Source organism: Ammospiza nelsoni, chromosome 3 (assembly GCF_027579445.1).
Source record: "Ammospiza nelsoni isolate bAmmNel1 chromosome 3, bAmmNel1.pri, whole genome shotgun sequence".
Taxonomy (NCBI): Eukaryota; Metazoa; Chordata; class Aves; order Passeriformes; family Passerellidae; genus Ammospiza; species Ammospiza nelsoni.
In genome coordinates, this window is record NC_080635.1 from 32,024,782 (window position 1) to 32,043,076 (window position 18,295).

At 49.4% G+C, this 18,295-nt stretch overlaps 1 protein-coding gene across 2 annotated transcripts in view; it reads right to left on the minus strand.

Moving 5' to 3' along the window:
* Positions 1–18,295, minus strand: part of TMEM63B (transmembrane protein 63B) — a 48,936-nt gene that overhangs the window by 19,499 nt on the left and 11,142 nt on the right. The window lies entirely within an intron of this gene.

Sequence of the window (18,295 nt, forward strand, 5' to 3'; positions counted from 1 at the left end):
CTCCTTCTGTGCACAGCAGCTCCATAAGAAACACAGAGATTGATTACAGTAGCAATGGATAAATGAGAACTGAATAACTCTGAGAGGGACACGCTGACAGCAGAAACACAACCACTTTACAGAAAAGGGCTGAGAAAATCCCATCAGTTGCAAAAGGAACAGTGATAACAGGAAGATCTATACAGGCTTTTGATCCTTAAACCATTCCTCTTAATCCAGCATCCACAAACCACCCCAAATCCTTCACTACAGCCATGAATCATACAGAAAGGATGGACAGCACAGTATCACTTCTGGGCAATGCCTGGGTTTTTTTCCTCCCCAGAAATGCCATCCCTCAGGGCTAGGCAAAAGAGCCATGGCATGCCCAAAGGATGAGAAAGCTGCCAGCACCACTGTCCTTCAAGCTTTGCATTGTTTGGTGACATTAGCAGAGGGGATGCAGGGCTCTTACCTCCAGCTCACAGGTATAATCCTGGCCATCTCCTGCCTGGCTGCAGAGATTTATCAGCATGGCAGCACAACGCTAGCTGGATAAGGACCACAAAGTGATTTGCTGCGGTGACCTACAGAGCTCTGCTACAAAGTGACCCTCCCAGCTCAGCTCCAAGGGGTGCACAGCTGCAAACCAGCTGAAGCACCATGACAAAGGGCAGCCTGAGGAGCAAAAGCCCAGCTGGGTACAGGCATTGAGAGGGGGTCAGCCAAATTGGAAAAGCCACAAAGCAGCCTGTTAAGACGTAATTCACAGGTACAGAGGTGGAGCAGGGCTGCCTAGAGCAGAACAAGGGAGCAGAATAGCAGGAGAAAAACAAGCCAAGACATGAGATCACAGTTGGGAATAAATCAGGAAGACAGGATAACTCCTCCTGGCTGAATTAACTAGATAGTTGGAAGCTCTAGGTGAATGATGGGAAAAAATGTTGGGATGAGACTCAAAGGAATATCACACACTTTGGAGCATGAATGGTAAGTGCAATCTAGATGAACTGATTGAAAAACAGAAATGTCTCTCAACCCTCTTTCTGGGAATCTTGTAAACTTTTAGCAATGAGTTTCAGATTTTGAGTAAAGATGACAATTCTCCTGTAACACCACAGCCTTGAGTTCTTCTATTGTGAAAAAAGACAAAGAAGAAAAGCATTTGCTTTTTCAAGACCTACTAAGCTCACTCCTAAGTGCTCTCTCCTTCCTAGAGGACACAAGGTGTCTTCTAGCTCTAACCACTCACCCACACATTCCTAACACATTCTCTCTTCTGACCCTGTGGAAAGGTGACCAGAACCTTTCTCCATCACATACTCCATCCTGGGTAGGGAAATTACCTTGACTGCCAGAACAGCACTCTGATGCTCTCAGCATCTCTCCTTACACTGCTCCTCACATGGCTGAGCACGATTTACTTCTCTGATGGCATCTTTGCACATTGAAGAAAAGCATCTCTGTCATCAGCCTGCAATCCCACTGCCCAGAGTAGCTAAGGCAAATTAGAAGCCAGCCATGTCCCAGAGCAAATCACTCCTTCCAATAGACCTGGCTGCATGCTTCTCAGCTTCTCACAGCACTTCACTACAAATGGTGCCACTTTGGAATCACTTCCTCTTGAATGACTCCAGGGTATTGGCAGATTCTAGGAACCTTGCTGCACATTACCTTTTCTGGGTCATTAATAGCAAAGGACCTCATCCCTCTGCTCTTGTCACATTGAAATTGCTAGTTCACCCCTTGACTTTGTTTGTGGAACCTCAGCTGATTTTTGAGCCAGAACTCTACATCTCCTCCAGTAGACAGTTTTGTTAACAGTTTTCTGTGAGAAATTTCAGAGGTTTTCTGAACATTCAAGCAAGTTACACAAGTTTGCCAGATGCTGTTGTTTTACCACAGTATTGAAAGACTTGCAACATATCAGGGAACTCTGATTTTCCTCTGCAGACACCTAACTATCTACCTCATTCTTGTATGTTTTATAGCCCCATTTCCAGTTGTCTTTCTTAAAAGAAATGAGGCTCATATGCTCAGATTGCCCACAATCCTATATAAACATTATTTATACAAACCATTACATACTGAAGACAAATTCTGCAAGCCTATAGGTAATTTAAGACACATTTCAGAGAGACAAGTCCCAGAGATATACTTTTCCCGTGAAGCCCAGAGGATGGACTGGATATAAACCTTCCCAGCCTCTTCAGTAACCCAGCCAGAACACCCAGCAGTGGAAAAGATGTGGCATGTGCCCAAGGCTTACACTGCCTTTTCATGAGCTGAGTCAAGAGGCACAGAAGCAGTTCACATCATCTTTAGTTATGCAACCTCCCACCCAGCTGGTAAGCACAGGGAACTCCCCATGGAGACAGAGGTGCTTCAGGTGTGTGGGAAGCTGGGAAAAGCTCACAGGAATGTTAGAGCACTTGTGCCCTTCTAGTTCTCCCAGCTGCAAGAAGATCTGGCAGCAGGCTAGAAGTGACCTGCCATTGTATCAATTTAGGTAAGAATTACCAAGGTTCTTCTGGGGTTACAACACCATTTAGGCAACTAAGAAAAATGCTCTGGCAACCAATTTTGCAGTCTTTATCAATAGTGCCTAGCTAGTATGCTTCACCAAAGGCCTTTCCCAGGAGTCTTTCAGCTGGTCCCAGGCACAGTGCAATCCATGGGCCTGGCAATACCTCTTTCCTTGCATTTGGTTGCACCTTGGTCTCAGATGCTCACTCCAGGGGACTCTCTGCCCCCACCCTCAGCCAGGCAGGGATGCTCCAATGTGTCCTGAGCTGCAAGGTGCAGGGCCAGCCCTGCAGGCAGCTGATGTTGGGTGTTTCACTCAAAGCACAGCCAGGGAGGAAAGGTGGTTCCTGCAGCACGCACAGTCTTATAGTACAGAAGCACAGCTCCCAATTATGAAAGGAAATCCCTTCCAGCAGTGTGGGAGGGATAAGGGGAGTTTTCTAGCAACGGCTGCTCTCCCCAACTCAAATACACAATGAAGGCAGAGGTAGTTCTGCAAAGCTTTCTGTTTTGATCCCAGTGTCTCCCTCCAGGGAAGGACCCTGCATGTTTCCTTGTAACTTATGCTGCCACCACAGGTAAAGGAGCATCTTTGACCACACAAACTGTGCTGCACCAGAACATGGTTAAAGGTGCCTTTGCTGGTCCCTCCTTCCCCTTAAAGGCTGTAGGTCAGGGCAAGTTTGGTTCAGCCTGGGCTGAGATGCTAACATCAGCATGAGCTCCTGAGCACCAAGAGACAATGTGCAGGGAGTTGGTGGGAAGCTGCTGTGAGGCTGGAGTGGTGGGAACCAGCTCAAGGTATGCAAGCACTTTCCTGACCACAAGCATGGCCTGTCACCACAGAATAGAGTGGGGCCAAAGGCACAGTAAGAGCAGGACATCAAACCAGGTTCCATGCAAGCCCCAGAGGCTTCCCCTCCTGCACTCTGCATAATTAATGCTGACTTCCTCAAAACAGCAAAGACAGATTTGCCAAAAGGCATTTTCCACTCTTATTCAGCAATACTGGACTCCATCTCCTTCTCTATTAACAGCAGGAAGGAGGAAGAGAGGCAGCTCCTCCCATCCACAGAGAAACCTGTTCCCTGCTCCACTGCATAGCCCCTACATCCTCAGCAGGACCAGCATGGCCACAGTGTCCCCTGCTTTCACCAACACGTGTCAGGAGCAGAGGCATACAGCTTCCTGCCAGAAGTCCCTAAAGCACATCCCCCCTGGTGCTGCAGCCCCAGCTCCTGCCTGTTCAGCCCTGTGCAAACACAGCCCTGAGAACTGCTGTTCTTGAGAGCTGGTGGCCTCAGCAGGGCAGGGTAGGACTGCTCCTCCTCGTCTTTGTCCCTGGCCTGCAGGTCAGCACCCAAATGAGGGCCCAAACAGCAACCAGGCTAGCCTCTATGCTCCCATCTATCCACTGCAAAGAGAAAGAAGAAAGAATGCAGGATGAGGCTGGGAAGGCCAAGATTACATGCCTTGGTCCTTCACAGCTATGACTGTGGCTGCAAAGTGTGCATCAGGATGCTTGTGGAGTTATCCCACTTGCAGGCAGGGGTCTGGGAAGTGCCTGCTGAGGAGACTGCCTGTCCCACACTGAACTCTTGCTGCAGCACTGTAAGGCCAGGGCAGACAATATAAACAGCACTGCAGGTCTTCCCAAACAGCATTTCCCATTCTCACCAGCTCACCCTGAAGTCTCTGCCCCACATACCCAGCATTCAGGTTCTCTGCCAAACCCCTGGCACCAGGGGGAAAGAAAATAGAGGAAACACTGTGCTGGGACTCAGGCAGGAGTGACGCAGGAACTGGACAGCAGCTAACAGGCAGACAGATGCACTGACACAGACAAGTGTCTGTGTCCTTCCAGCCACACCACTGATGTCAGCCAGACACAAGGAGGTGACCTGAGAAACGCCTGCAGAAAAATATAAATCAATAAAGCGGATGCTTGAGCTCACCGACCGAACGACGTAAGCACACAAGCTACATTCATTTGTTTTCTCACCAGTAAATGTTAATAACTCCATCTGTAATTAGAACATTTGGATTGTGCTCTAGTAGAGACACATTTATTTAGGGAAATGTGACAGTCTCACAGCAGGCTGGAGGTGCAGAGACAGGCAACCGGAAACCAGCAGGTCCGGGGCTGGAATACCAAATTTCCAGACTAAAAAAAAAAGAAACCCAAACCTTCTTAAATCTCTTGGGAATGGCATTCAGGGAGGTGAGGTGTGCCTCGGTTCTCAGACATGGCCTGTATCTTTCAGATCTGCTCTTCTGGGGTTCCCCTGGTCTCTCCCAAGAACCACAGTAACCCACACTGTGACCCCAGGGACCTGAGCCCAGAGGATGTGCCACCCTAAGTCTCTGCCTGCACTGGGGATCTGGGGACCCTCATGCAGCAGCTGGCACCCAAGGCTGAGCGAGCCTTCCTGTCCCCTCAAAGAGCCACCAAGGTTACCTGCACCTAAGTGGGAAAGTCCAGCAGAGCTCTGAGCAAACTGCTAGCAGCCACAAGCAGACCACAGGAACAACAGTCTGACTCTGTTAAGCAAGTAGGGAATAGCCTCAGCAAAGATGGGGAGCAAGGGGTCTACAAGTTAGCTCAAAGCCTTTCCCAGAGTACAACAGTTAAACGGGGAAAATACCACTCTTGGTGCAGAAACAGCAGTGGGAAAGCTGTCCTGCACCATGCCTCAGACCTGGCACAGAGCATTCAGGCAGCTGAGGGCTGGAGAAGTGCTGATGTGCTGGGTGCAGGGAGGAGAAACGTGATCTGCAGGCCAAGGGAAAAAGCATCAAGAAGCAAATGTGCTACTGATGCATTTCCAACTAGCCTGGGCAAAGCACTGACAAGCCTACAACAAGGATCGATCCTGTATCAGCAGAAAGCAGGAGGGCCTGCCAAAACCCTACAACTCTTTGTCTTTTTTCCATCTCCTCCAGTCAATACAAAGCTCCCTGCACACTTCACCTGTATGAACTAGCCAACTAGACACCAGGCCTACAAAGCTTTGGTCTGGCAGGCTTGGCTTCTCCAAAGCAAAAACTAAGTGCACCTTTGCCCTGGGTCCAAAGTCCTCCCAAGTGGCTTTGCACTAGGCCTCAAATATCTACCACTAAAGGGCATCGCACCTTTCTTTAGTGCACATCAGCTCCCAGCCCTGGTGTTGGCAGGTACTGTCCCTGTCACAGCCAGCCCTAACCCCACACTGCTCAGAGCACCATTTTGTGGTGGCTTGCACACTGCTGACCGTGTACATCCCAATGCTCAGGAACCCCTGCTCCTGCTCCCAGCACAACTGTAAGCACTGCAGACCACAAAAGTAACCCTGAGCTGGGACGGTGCCTGGCACGGATGGTAGCAGACTATAACAGTGGGGAGCATTTGGATCCATGTAAAACCTAGATCTGAGTTTCATGAAGGTCAGGAACCTGTCTACTTCACAACTCAGTCCCCTTCAAAATCACCCAGGATAATCACAAAAGCCTTGCCTTTGAACATCAGCAAAACACTTCCTGCTGTCTTCACCCACTGGAAACTCTCTTGCCAAGTGATAAGGATTGAGCTCCAAACAGATAGGCCCTTTTTATGTTTCTTTTGTACAGGAACTCCCTCCAATCTGATGGCAGTGCTTTCGAGTCATATGGTGCTCTGAACATAATGTACCACGCCAAGAAGGGCTGCACCACAGCCTGAAACCTGGTATGCTGTGGTGCATGCTCTTCACATCAGAGCTGCCTAATCTGTCCTCTCCTAAGGGCAATCAGGTCTCTCTGGCTCTGCAATTTGCCCCCATGCTGCACATCCCACACTGCTGTCTTCCTGCCTCAATTTTCACATCCCTTTGGACTTCCTTTGGTGCTCCTGGGCAAGGAGTGTCTGTTCCTGCCTGGCCACCAAGGAAGGGCTGAGGATGGCCCCTTCCCCTCCAAAGAGGTTTGGTGCAACAGTGACACCACACAACAGCATGATGCAGTTCTGCTGCCGAGCCAGCTCGACTGCCTCCACCTGGCTACAAGGAACAACATGGCCATGGTACCTGGCATTCCTGCACCATGAAGGAGAGGCCTCCAGTCCCATCTTGTTTGCTTACTGACAAACACTATGGAGTCTCAATGCCACATAGACACCCTCAGTGATGTCTCACAGGAACCGATCCCTGCGTCCCAGTTCACGGCAAGGGACTCATGCTCTGCCATCAAGAGAAAGCCCAATCTATCAAACACTTATCCACATCAATCAGCTCTCTGTTTGCACTGCAGAATCACAGCCACCCTGATTTACAGTAAATTTTGAGTGTTAATTAGTTACCAAATCAAACACTTAAGTTACAAACATATCTACCTGTCACTTTCCCTTCAAGTTCCTAGGCTATAAATCTCAGAAAGATATCAGGTTTGTCTGCCAGATTGTGCTTTATAAGGGAATACCACTTCCTGTTTGGCTTTCCTTGTTTCCTGCAGGCATACACTGGTAGTGATCCAATAAACACAATGAACCATCAGAGCAGCATGACCGATGAGGTGTTGGACTGCCCACGGTATATTCTGCAGAGAGTGGCCATATGGCAACCAAATCATATGGCTGGGAGTAAGTCCCAGATAACAGGGCTTCCTCACCTATCACTAAGCACCCCAGCAGCAGCAACTTCACCAATTCCCAGCAGACTTTTAGCAAAGACAAGGATGGAGATGTCATGACCTCACAATACCAGTAGTTTTCAGCTTCTAGTTTATGGATTCCATTGGCACAATGGCTGTTCTTCATGGGTTGCCATCTTGATTATCTCCTGCATGACTATTATCATCATTTATACTACCTGCATATGGCCTGCACTTTCCTTACAACCTGTGGGCCTGCCCCAGGCTAGCTCTCCCACACTTCATTCTTTAGGTGAGAGTAACTATTCATACAGGATCTTTACTGCACAAATACCACTTTGGTTTTCAAGCACTGTTAAGGAGAGCTGTTCAGGTGCAAGATATCTGGCTTGGCATAAACACAAACCAATCTCCCTGGTGATTTCATATTTACTCTGAATTTTTCCATGTCTCTCCCATTTCTCAAGTGACTAAATGCCATCTTGTCCCTTTTGCACAGGGGCGTGTTTTAGCAGGAGCTCTGCACTCTTGCAGCTCTCATTCCTTTTTCTTTTGTTTATTAGTAGCCTCACCTCATCATAAAGCTCTGATCTTAATCCCCTTGTGTAGAGGGGAGTACCACATATTCATCTTTCCTCAGGCCTCATATCTGCTTCCTGCCAGTCACAGACTGGGTATTCTCATCTACATCCAGCTTTTCCTCTTGAGCAAAAAATGTGTGTGTCTCTCATAACACTGGGTTTTTATCTAGTCTCTCAAGGTCACATTGACTGTTTCCTCCTCCTCCTCCTCTCTTCTGCATGACAGAAGTCTTTACCTCCTTGCAGCACAGTATTCAAAGACACAAGAATTCTGTTCACTGGTGCAATTACAATCCCTTGCCTATGAAGTATGATCAGCACTTCCCACCAAGGAAACTCCTTGGTGATGCAAGTCACCAAATGGTGGCAATGAGCATCTCTCTGAGGAGTCCAAGCCACCTCTCAGGGTTTCACAGCTGATTGCTCACCAGAGGCTGGCAGAACACCCTACTGGATCAACCCTGAGAGCATCCCTATATCCCTTATTCTGCAGCATGAAAGCTGCTTGAGCAGCCAGCAGTTATTGGGGGTGAGCTTCTCTCTTGCCCGGTCCTCCTGCCCTAAGCTGACACCCCCAAACTAGGCATGCACAGGACTGAGGCACTACCTCTCCCGGATGGTACTTCAGAAAAGCTGCATGCCCCTTCCTATTGGGTTTGCATGGCCAAGCTCTGGTAGGAATGGGGGTGCTGGAAGGGATGCTACAGGAGTGGCTTCTGTAAGAAGCTGCCAGAAGCTCCCTCCATTTCCAGCAGAGCCAATCCCTGGCAGCTCCAAAGCTGATCAAGGCTGGGCCAATTAGAAATCATGGTAACTCCTCTGCAATAACATATGTAAAAAGAAAGAAAGGAAAAGTTATTGTGCAGTTGTAATTGCAGTCAAAGAAGAGTGAGGTTAGAACATGTGAGAGGAATGACTATGCAGACACCAAGGCCAGTGGAGAACGAGGGAGGGCAGATGCTCCAGGCTCCAGGGCGAGGATTCCTCTGTAGCCTGTGGTAAAGACCATGGCGAAGCAACCGTGCCCCTTGCAGTCCATGGAGGAGCATGGGGATGCAGAAATCATCTTCCAGTCCATGGAGGTGATGCACACGGGAGCAGGTGAATGCCTGAGAGGAGGCTGAGAACCTGCAAGATGTATGTGGAGAGAGGAACCATGCTGGAGCAGCCTGTCCTTGAAGGACTGCACCCTGTGGAAGAGTGACCCACGGTGCAGCAGTCTGAGGGGTGCTACTGCCTGTGGGATGGACTCACAGCAGCAGTTCAGTTCACAAAGCAGTAGCAGCTCACAGAGAGCTGCTGCTCATGAGATGGACCCACGCTGGAGAAGTTCATGGAGAGCTGTCTCCTGTGGGAGGGACCTCACAGTGGACCAGGGGAATGACTCCTTTCCCTAAGCAGCAGGAGAAACAACAGCTGATGAACTGATCCTAAATTCCCATTTCCTGTCTTCCCGCATTACTGGGATAGGAGGTAGATCTGGGCAGAACGTGTTTTTAATGTGTTATTTTACTTCTCACTATCCTGCTCTGATTTTGTTAGCAGGAAAATCAAGTAATATTTCTCATTTGAGCCTGTTTTGCCTGTGATGGTATTTGATGAGTGCTCTCCTCCAGTCCTCAACTCAGGAACTCTTCCTTATATTCTCTCTCCCCTGTCCAGCTGTGGAAGGGAGCAAGAGAGTGGCTTTGGAGGGTGCCTGGCATTCAGGCAGTGTCAACTATCTACACCCTTCCAGAGCAATTGCTCCACAGGGACATGTGAAAATTGAAACCACGCAACAACTCAAGAACAGTGGCAAAATGGGTCCATGTGCTCAGAGCAGCATCCCTGGAGATGGTGGCACATAGAAAAACCTTCCTTCACATACTGGTGAAGAAGCTTGGCACTGGCAAGGAAGGGCCCACCAGCCTGGCTCCCTCATCCAGTAGCAGACACCCAGAATGCAAACCAGGAAGCCTAGAGGGAACCCTCTTCCCTCATGGGTACTGAGGGACAAGCTGCCAGGGTACTGCATGAGCTTCAGCAGGAGCAGCTGTAGCACTGCTCCTAAAACAAGAACATCTACTTCAAATCCTGGCACCGGCACCCTTCCTGTAACAGATAAAAGCTGATTCTTTTCCAAGGTCCTTCAGCAGATTGCAGCTTCAAGTGTTTACAATTTGCAGGCTGAGGATGTTCTTACTTTTTCCCACCTTCCTTGAAGCATTCCTAAGATAGTGCTTGCCTTGCAGAGTTGGTCTACAAAGGACCCACAGCACAGCTGAACGCCAAAGGTCAAGGTAATCACAGCCCTGCAGCAAGCAAAATTGAGCTCCCTTTATGACTTCATGCTGAGTTGTAAAGAGATTTGGCAGCCACAGCAGGAGAAAAGTCTTCAATTATTCCTCAACAACAGCAGATATCAGCAAAGGGCTCTCACAGCAAGAGGTCTGGATGTGGCCAGCAAGCCAGGACAGTTATAGGAGACCATCTAGGAATTTGCTTTCTGCATCTACTGGGAAAATCTCAGCAGTCAGGCTTCCAGCAACAGCAGCACGGCCAAGCCAACCCATGGCACCAGGGCACTACACACAGGGTTGGCATGGCACCTATTACAACCAAGTGCAGCAGGGCAACCTTGGCTACAAACATGTCCAAACCAAGACAACTGTGCCACTGGAAAAACTTGGAGGCCCTACAGCACAGTTCCCCTTTTGCACTCTGTCCCAGCAGCTACTGGACTCCAGTAAGAGAGACAGATGTTATAAGAGACCAATTTTGACCTCCTGCTGGGCCCTGAATAAATAACAAAGGTCACAGCAGAGGTAGATGGACATTAAACAGAGCATTGAGTCTGTCCTTGCTCCAAAGCCTGAGAGATCTGTTGGACCTCACTCAGCACATCAGGACCCAGCGATGTCCCAATTCCTTCTCTACGTGATATTTGCTCTGATGCTGCCAAAGAGATCTAATCTGGAGACAAGTGCCCAACAACCTCTACCTGCTGGGAAAAATGAGGGTTGTTGAACACCTACCTCTTCTTGAGTTTTCAGGGCAGCTCTGCCTGCTTTTGACTGCTGGGCCAGGGGTCTGCAGGCAGGAGTCACTGGCATGCACCAGGCTGGCCCTCAGCCAGTCACTAGCACTTGAGAGATGCTGATTGGGCTCTTCTTTTCAATGGTTTCGCTCCACCCCACTGGGCTTGGCAAGAGGAGCTGGGCCTGGCTTGGGAACACAGGGAACAGAGCGGCAGCTGGGCACTGAGATCCAGCAGAGACCAAGGAGCACTGAAGTGGTACTTCAAGGTGAGCAGCCTGGCTCCCAGACCCGCTGATAAGGGCGTGCGAGATAAGGCGGCTGTTTGGGCTCGGAGGAGGGCACTGCATTTTTTGTGAGACACAGCAGTGTGAGCCTCATGTCGTGCAGGCTCTATCTCAATGTTAGGGCAAACAAAGAAATAGTGCTTTAACTGGATAAAGCTGCTCTGAGTCACTGTTTATCCATGGAGCACAGCTCCACACAAGCAAATATCAAGCCTATGAGACTCCATTAAAACTGCAGTTTAGTAACCCGGATTCCTCTTGCGCACAGCCTCAGCTCAAGCCAGGGTGCTCACCTCTACTAAGACCACCAAAATCCTAACTTCATATGAAGGAAATGGCTTGGAGGTCACCTCAAGAAGCAATGTGGAGCACACCAACCACTGGACTATGGCATTCCTGCCTTCAGCTCTCTGCTGGAGGTGAAGGCAGGAATGGCCCTCCAGCCCAGACAGACCAGAATTACACAGAAGGACTAAGACCAGACACCTAACAACCTCCTCAGGCATGCCAGACTTTCCTGGGCTCTGCTGCTCCAGGCAGTGGCACTGAAAGGAAAACAGACATGGGTGCATTCCATGGGCTTGAGTTTGTTGAACACCCAGGAGCAGCTAAGCCTCATAGCCTGGAGCTGCTGTAAGCCAGCTTGCACATATGGAGGCTGCTTTCCATGGAAAGCACTGCCCTAAAAAGAGGGAAAAGCAGTGGTGAACAGCCTAATGGGATAACTGCAGGAGTTAGCTCTGAAAGACACATGCTCAGAAGAGCTGTGGTGGTGATCCCATCACATCTGCTGCCCTGCTAAGCCCTTCTGCTTCAATCCTTATTCTGGCTGTATTTCCTGAGACCACCTTTCCCTCCTAAAGCCCTTCAATCTCTCTGCTTCCACAGATGACTTCTAATGTCAAAAGAAAACAGGATGTGCCCCAAACCTGAGGTGACACCCATCTCTGACTTTGTGACTCCATCCTTATGTGATATCCTGAAGTTTGATGGTCACCCCACACAACCCTAAGCCTCTGCTGGGCACAGTTACCAGCACACAGCACAACACTGCCAGGATGCACTAAAACGTGCTGTGGGCCTCTACCCATGAAGAATTCACATTCCCAACTGTTCACCTTCTATGGAAAAGGCATCTGGCTGGCTGGACTGCTGTGAAGTGCAGCTTCACAGAGGGGGGCAGGAGGGGCTGTCACCCAAATAAAAAGGAGCCAGTGGACTCCAAAGGTTCAGGGTACTTAGACACAAACCCCCTGTTCTTTGCTGGTTCACAGGGGCGAACATGCTGCTCCATACCTCATTTCTGAATGGGGACAACAGACCAGATGGATTGCATGAAAAGAAACCATTAAAGCAGTGGCTGAGGCATTTTCTTTAAAGGCATGAACTTTGCTTGGCCTTCCCAAACACAACACAAGAGCAGGAGGAAAAATCCCCTGATTAGTAGACTATGGTCTTCTGAGATAAATTACTAATTAATAACCCAGATGAGATTACTGCTTAGTATTTCTCCTAATGCAAATCTTTGGCAACGGTACAGGATAATGGTCGTTAAGATATTTCTCTTCAACGATCTTCATGCAAAAGAAATGAGGAAGGCTCCCAAGCACATACTTATCTTGAAACACTTTTACTGAAGTCATCAGAAGTACATGGCTGAATTAAAGTGTTTACCCAAAAAAGGGACAGACTTGAGTACTGTGCTCTGCTTCAAGCACCAGATATTTTCCAAGACCATTCTCTGGACTCTGGCTATGTGCAGCAGTTACCAACCTAGCCCCAGTTGGGTGCCTCAGGGTAGAGGCAGCAAAGACCAAGAAGTTCAAGTAGAATTTTTCTTTAATGATGACAAATATGTTCTTGCAATACACTTCATAGCAACCAGCTAAATAAATGATCCTAGACCAGAAGGCTTTCTTCTCTTCCTGGGGAAATGGTTTTGGCAAGCTTGAAAAGCATGCCATTTCTCAGGATTCTGCTTCTAAATTTCATTCTGCTTCTCACTGTTTCTTCAAAAATATTCTCTTCTCAGCAAGGGGATTGAAGATCTCTTGCTGACAGAAGACATCTCTTACCTGCCTCCACTTTCCTCAAGCTAAAGTCTGCACACCTGTCATTTTTCCAAGCACACCTTTCCAGTGTGACTGTTTCCACAGCTGATGTCTCTCTGTGTGGTCAGCATCTTTCTACATGTATTGTGCCCAAGCAAAGATAGGGCTAGAGCCAGAGGACAGTGGTACTGCAGCCTCCTTGCTCTGCAACACAACTCCTTTCCATTCTTAGCCTGACAGGCCAAAGGGTTCTCTTTCAGTCACATCGTGGCCAAATAAACACTTATCCCAGTACTCTGTCATCCTAGCTTGTCCTCTCACTTCCCGTTTCCTTCTGGCACAGCTGCCTCCCATGGTGCCCCAACTGTCCACAGAGGGAGGGCAAAGTAAGGCTTATTTTTATCTTCTAATTAAAAAAAAAATTAAATAAACACAGTATTTTGATAAGTGTCAATCGCTACAAGGAGAACTTCAGTTTTCCCCTTTATACCAACAAACATTAAGACATGCTAGTTGTACCATTTTTACACAGTGGGAAACACCTGAACCTTGTTACCAGACTTGCTGTGGATCATCAACATCAATCAGCTTGCCAATCAGCTCTTGGCAAATGCAAACACACAACACAACCTTTGTTACCTCCACTGATCTTACAGGGCATTTTGAAAAGGTCTCCTGCACTGAAGCACTCAAGCTCCCTCAGAGTAATCCCAAGCAGCTGTAGGATCTAGAATTTCCTGCACTCTTATTGGGGCAGGCAACCTACCAAGGGCAGAGACAAACTCCATTAATGCATAATGGAGGCTTCCTAACATTTGTTTTTTAGATTATGGCAGGGAAGGACACGTGCTACACACTATACATGAGGCAGAAGCTTCTCGCAGCACATTTTGCTTTTTATCAATGGATAAAGTGTAGCCACACTGCTGCATTTTGCATGCCAATCAGGCTGTTCTGGGATGCGTCTTCCAACACACCCCAATCAGCTCTGAGGAGGAAGCCCAGGAAAGCCCTAGGCAGCATTAGGTTTACAGGGCTTAAAACACAACCTGGACAATGCAGAGTAAGGCCAGACAACACGGCTTACCTGAGCAGCAGACCAAGCAAAGCCTCCTCCTCCTCCTCCCAAACTGGAGAGCTTTGAGATTCAGTTTGCACTTTGCAATCCACCATCATACCCTCCCTAGAGCTCCCAGGGGAGCCTGCTGCTCCTTTCTCCCAGCCCCCCTCATATTTAGTACGGGGGAAGCTGCAAAGTCAGCTGTCCCCTAACTAAGTCCATCTAGGCATGCCAACTTACAGCTCCTCCTTGAACCACAGCCTCCTGAGGAGGGTACATCACCTCTCCTCCCTACACTGCTAGCACTGGAAACATACATCCCAGGCCAGGACAGTGCCCAGCTGCCCCAAGAGCAAACCTGACAGCCACGCTTACTCCTCCAGGCCTGAAACAGGAAAGCACAAGGCTGCAGGAGAGCAGCAACTCCTGCAGCCTCCTGTCCTGGGTGGCTAGCCCTGCTACTGCTGCTGCCCTGCCCACCTGTTCATGCCCAAGATGTGCCACAGGAATCCTGCCACAGCTCTGTAAGTGAGGAGGCTGGAATTTCACACCTGGCACCCTGCCCTCTGCTTATACCACTTGACTGGCATCCCAGTCAAAGCCTTCAAGAATCCCCACATACGGAAATCGGGTCTCTGCTGAGGCTGTGGTGCCAGCCCTGGCTGCTGGGGACAGACTGCCAGGCCTGGGTGGCAGGGACATGTCCTGTCAGAGCCAACACTGGGAGCTCTGCAGTCAACTTTCCCACATGCATCTCTGCTGGGCTCCACCTCATGCACTCACACTGGGCGTGTGCCTCATTTACTGCAGCTCATCAGAAATCCACAGCCCCAGCAGGGCTGTTTTAGGGTCAACACTTGCTCTCCGAGTGGCACAGGGATGTGTATGTGTGACTCCTCGGCAAACAAAGAGATGTCCCTTGCTTGGTGCCTTCTATTCGGCAACCCAGTGGACACTGCAAAGCACCCCAGGGCAGTTACCTGCTCATCTGAGAGTCACACAGATGCTGCCTGTACACCCTCTGCTGAGCCAGGGACCGTCTCTCAATAGAAGGAAGCTGACAGCTACCAAGTTCCCAGTTTTACTCCACTGCTGCCAGCCAGCAGTTACTTTAGTCCTTACATGGAACAGAGGCAGACCCTCACGGCTAAGTTTAGCCCAACATAGCCACTTGCATCTCATTCCTTCTCCTGAATCCTACCTGCTTTCAATCCTACCTACCTAATATCAATCTACATATCACAGATTCACAGAATCATTCATGTTAGGAAAGACCTCTAATAATCATCCAGTCCAACTGTTAACCCAGCACTGCTGCATCCACTGTTAAACCATGTACCCAGGTGGCACATCCATATGGATTTTGAATTCGTCCAGGGATGGAAATTCCACCATATCTCAGTTCCAATGCCTGACCACTCTTTCAGTGAAGAAATTCTTCCTAAAATCTAACTTAAACTTCCTCTGGCGCAACTTAAAGATATGTCCCAAGTCCTATCCATGTCCACTTGTTAGGAGGGAGAAGACACTGTCCCCCATCTGCCTACAACCTCATTTCAGGCAGGTAGGTACATGTGTTCCCCATTAGCCTCCTTTTCTGCAGGTTAAACATTCCCAGCTCCCTCAGCCATTCTTTATTAGATTTGTGATCTGGATTCTTCACCAGTTCCACTGCCCTTCTCTGGACATGCTCCAGCAGCTCAACATCCTTGGAGTGAGAAGCTGAGCAGGGCTGGTAGGGGTGGGAGGCTCTGGATAGCATCTCTGGGCCAGGTAAAGCTGGAGCTCAGGAAGCATCCCCTCAGTCACATCCACAGCTGCCCCTTGCTGAGGGGTCACTAATGTCCCTGCATGGCTGAGCTGTACCCACAGCTTCCAGGCCCAGGTCTCACTAAGCCTGTGCTCACCACAGAAAACTCCTCCCAATATAGCATCAGTTGCCTCTTTATAACATGATGTTTACTAACACCAAACACACTCCTGTTGGAAGTGGAGGATGAGATGAGTCAAGGAAGCATGAGCAAGGGAACTTTCTTCTGTCATGGGAAGATGAGGGGATCGTGGGAGGGTTACTTAGGGATGGGGGCTGCAGAATCAGCTGATCACCTGCACTTCCCTCACCAATGCAAGGAGACTCAAGGGCACACTTATTCTTTCACATCAGACTCCTAAGCTCTGGGAACACTTTCCTGTGAAAGTGTGAGATCAGATTCAGCACAAAGGAGTGTGCCAGCATCCTCTTGCAGCCTGCTCCAGGCACTCCAAGCACTAAGTGCCAGCAGGTGTTGAAGCACCAATTTAAAATGAAGGCTCTGAAAACCTTCTGACAGTTCCTGGGGCCTTCTTGAAGCTCAATAAAGCACTGCTGGTTGCTACAGTGCTTTGACAGGACCTCTTAAGGCAGTGGCCATCTCCAGAGGAACCACAACCCCTCCAGCTAGTGGTGGGGAAGCAACCCCCACTGCTCATCCTTGCCCAGCCTGCTCTGGATGGTCACTCTGCTATTCCACTTGCTCAGTGCCCCTGGGAAGATCTACAAGGACATCTGCCTGCTGAGGCACCAATGACACCAGCCTCCAGCTGTGGACAGAGATGAGCATGACAAGGTTCGCCATGGGTCTCAAAGCAGGGTAGGGGAAGGGAAGGGATTACAGCCCCAGCTCCCCAAGGCACCATCTCAAACCTGGAATACTGTCCAAGAATATGCTCCTGAGCAAGAGAAGGCTCAGAAAGAAATGAGTGCCTTCTAGGGCTCCTAGAATTTGGCAGACTTTCTCCAGTGCCAAGCTATGTCCCATCCTAGATGGCTGGAAACAGATCCCAAATAATGTTATTGAACTGCACACCCATATGGTGGCAGATCAGATTCTTGAAGCCCCTCCAGGCAAAACAATCAGTGCCAGACCCTGACTCTTTCTAGAGCCACCACCGCATTTTCCATTTTTCCCTCCTGGCTGCATCCAGCCATCTCATGATGCCAGGCTAATCTTCAGAACCTCACATTTTCCTCTCCATCTTGGAGAAAGTTATTGCTTTCCTGCCCTCAAATAGCCAACATCTCTTCCACCCTACCAAACTCATAATGGACCTCCTGGCTCCCTTCCCCACATTTGTCTTCTATGCCACTGCACTTACCAGTCCCAAACGGGCTGACTGGAATGCAAATTTACATTAAGGGGCTGGATCAATTTCTGAGTTTTTAACCTTTCATAACAGGCAAGGGAGGGCTGGTGTCAGGGGCTTTACCAGAAAGCCTCAGCTGACTTCTAGTGCATGTTCAGCCAAGGCCTGGAGTCCAGAGGCATGACTGGAGCACGGGACATTGTGACACATACAGTCCAGGAACTGCTGGACAACTGTGTAACAAGTTTTGGCTATAAGCCATCCAACTCAGCTTACGCTTGCGTACCATCCCTTCAGCACAGATCAACAGGGATGCAGGCTTCTGCACTCCATGCACCACCAGAGGCGAAGGCACCAGTAACCTTGCCCATGCCTAGGATGATCCTTTGCTCCCTTCATCCTCCTGATTCACCCCTGTACCCACTGCTGGGTGCCCACTCTATGCCAGCTGCCCACACATCCATGTAGCAGCTCCTGGCCATCCTCACCCCTGCCCACCTGCTCCTCCCAGCACCGACTCACCCGCCCCAGCAGTGACTCACTCCCTGCTGCTACCAACCATGCATCCAGCCTGCCTCTGGCATCCCCTCCAGAGACACAGGGTGAGGAGCCAACACTGCTTTGGAGAGAAGCAGTGAGGCAGCATGGATGCACAGCACAGGAGAACCTGCCTGTGCTCTGCATCCCACCCTGAACAGCTGCATGACTACAGGTGTTCTGCTGATATGCCCCATGCCTCTGTTCAGCAGAATCACATGCAGCTCCTCCCAGGGAGATAACACAGCCTATTTCCAGCCCCTGGAGAGACAATTCCCTTTCCAGGTGATACATACCAGCAGCACACTAGTACTTGTTGCTGCCTGCACTCTCCCCTACAGTCAGCTGAAATCCCTGTTGAGTTACTAGAAGTGAAGGGTACATCTTCACCTCTGCTCCCATTGCTAAGGTCCAGGAAAGCAGCAGGGAGCAGTCACTGCCCTGCTGTCCCCTATTCCGCTCTGGCTTGTGAATTTACCCTTATCCTGGATAAGCAACACCTGTCTTGGAATTAGCCACCGGATTAAAACC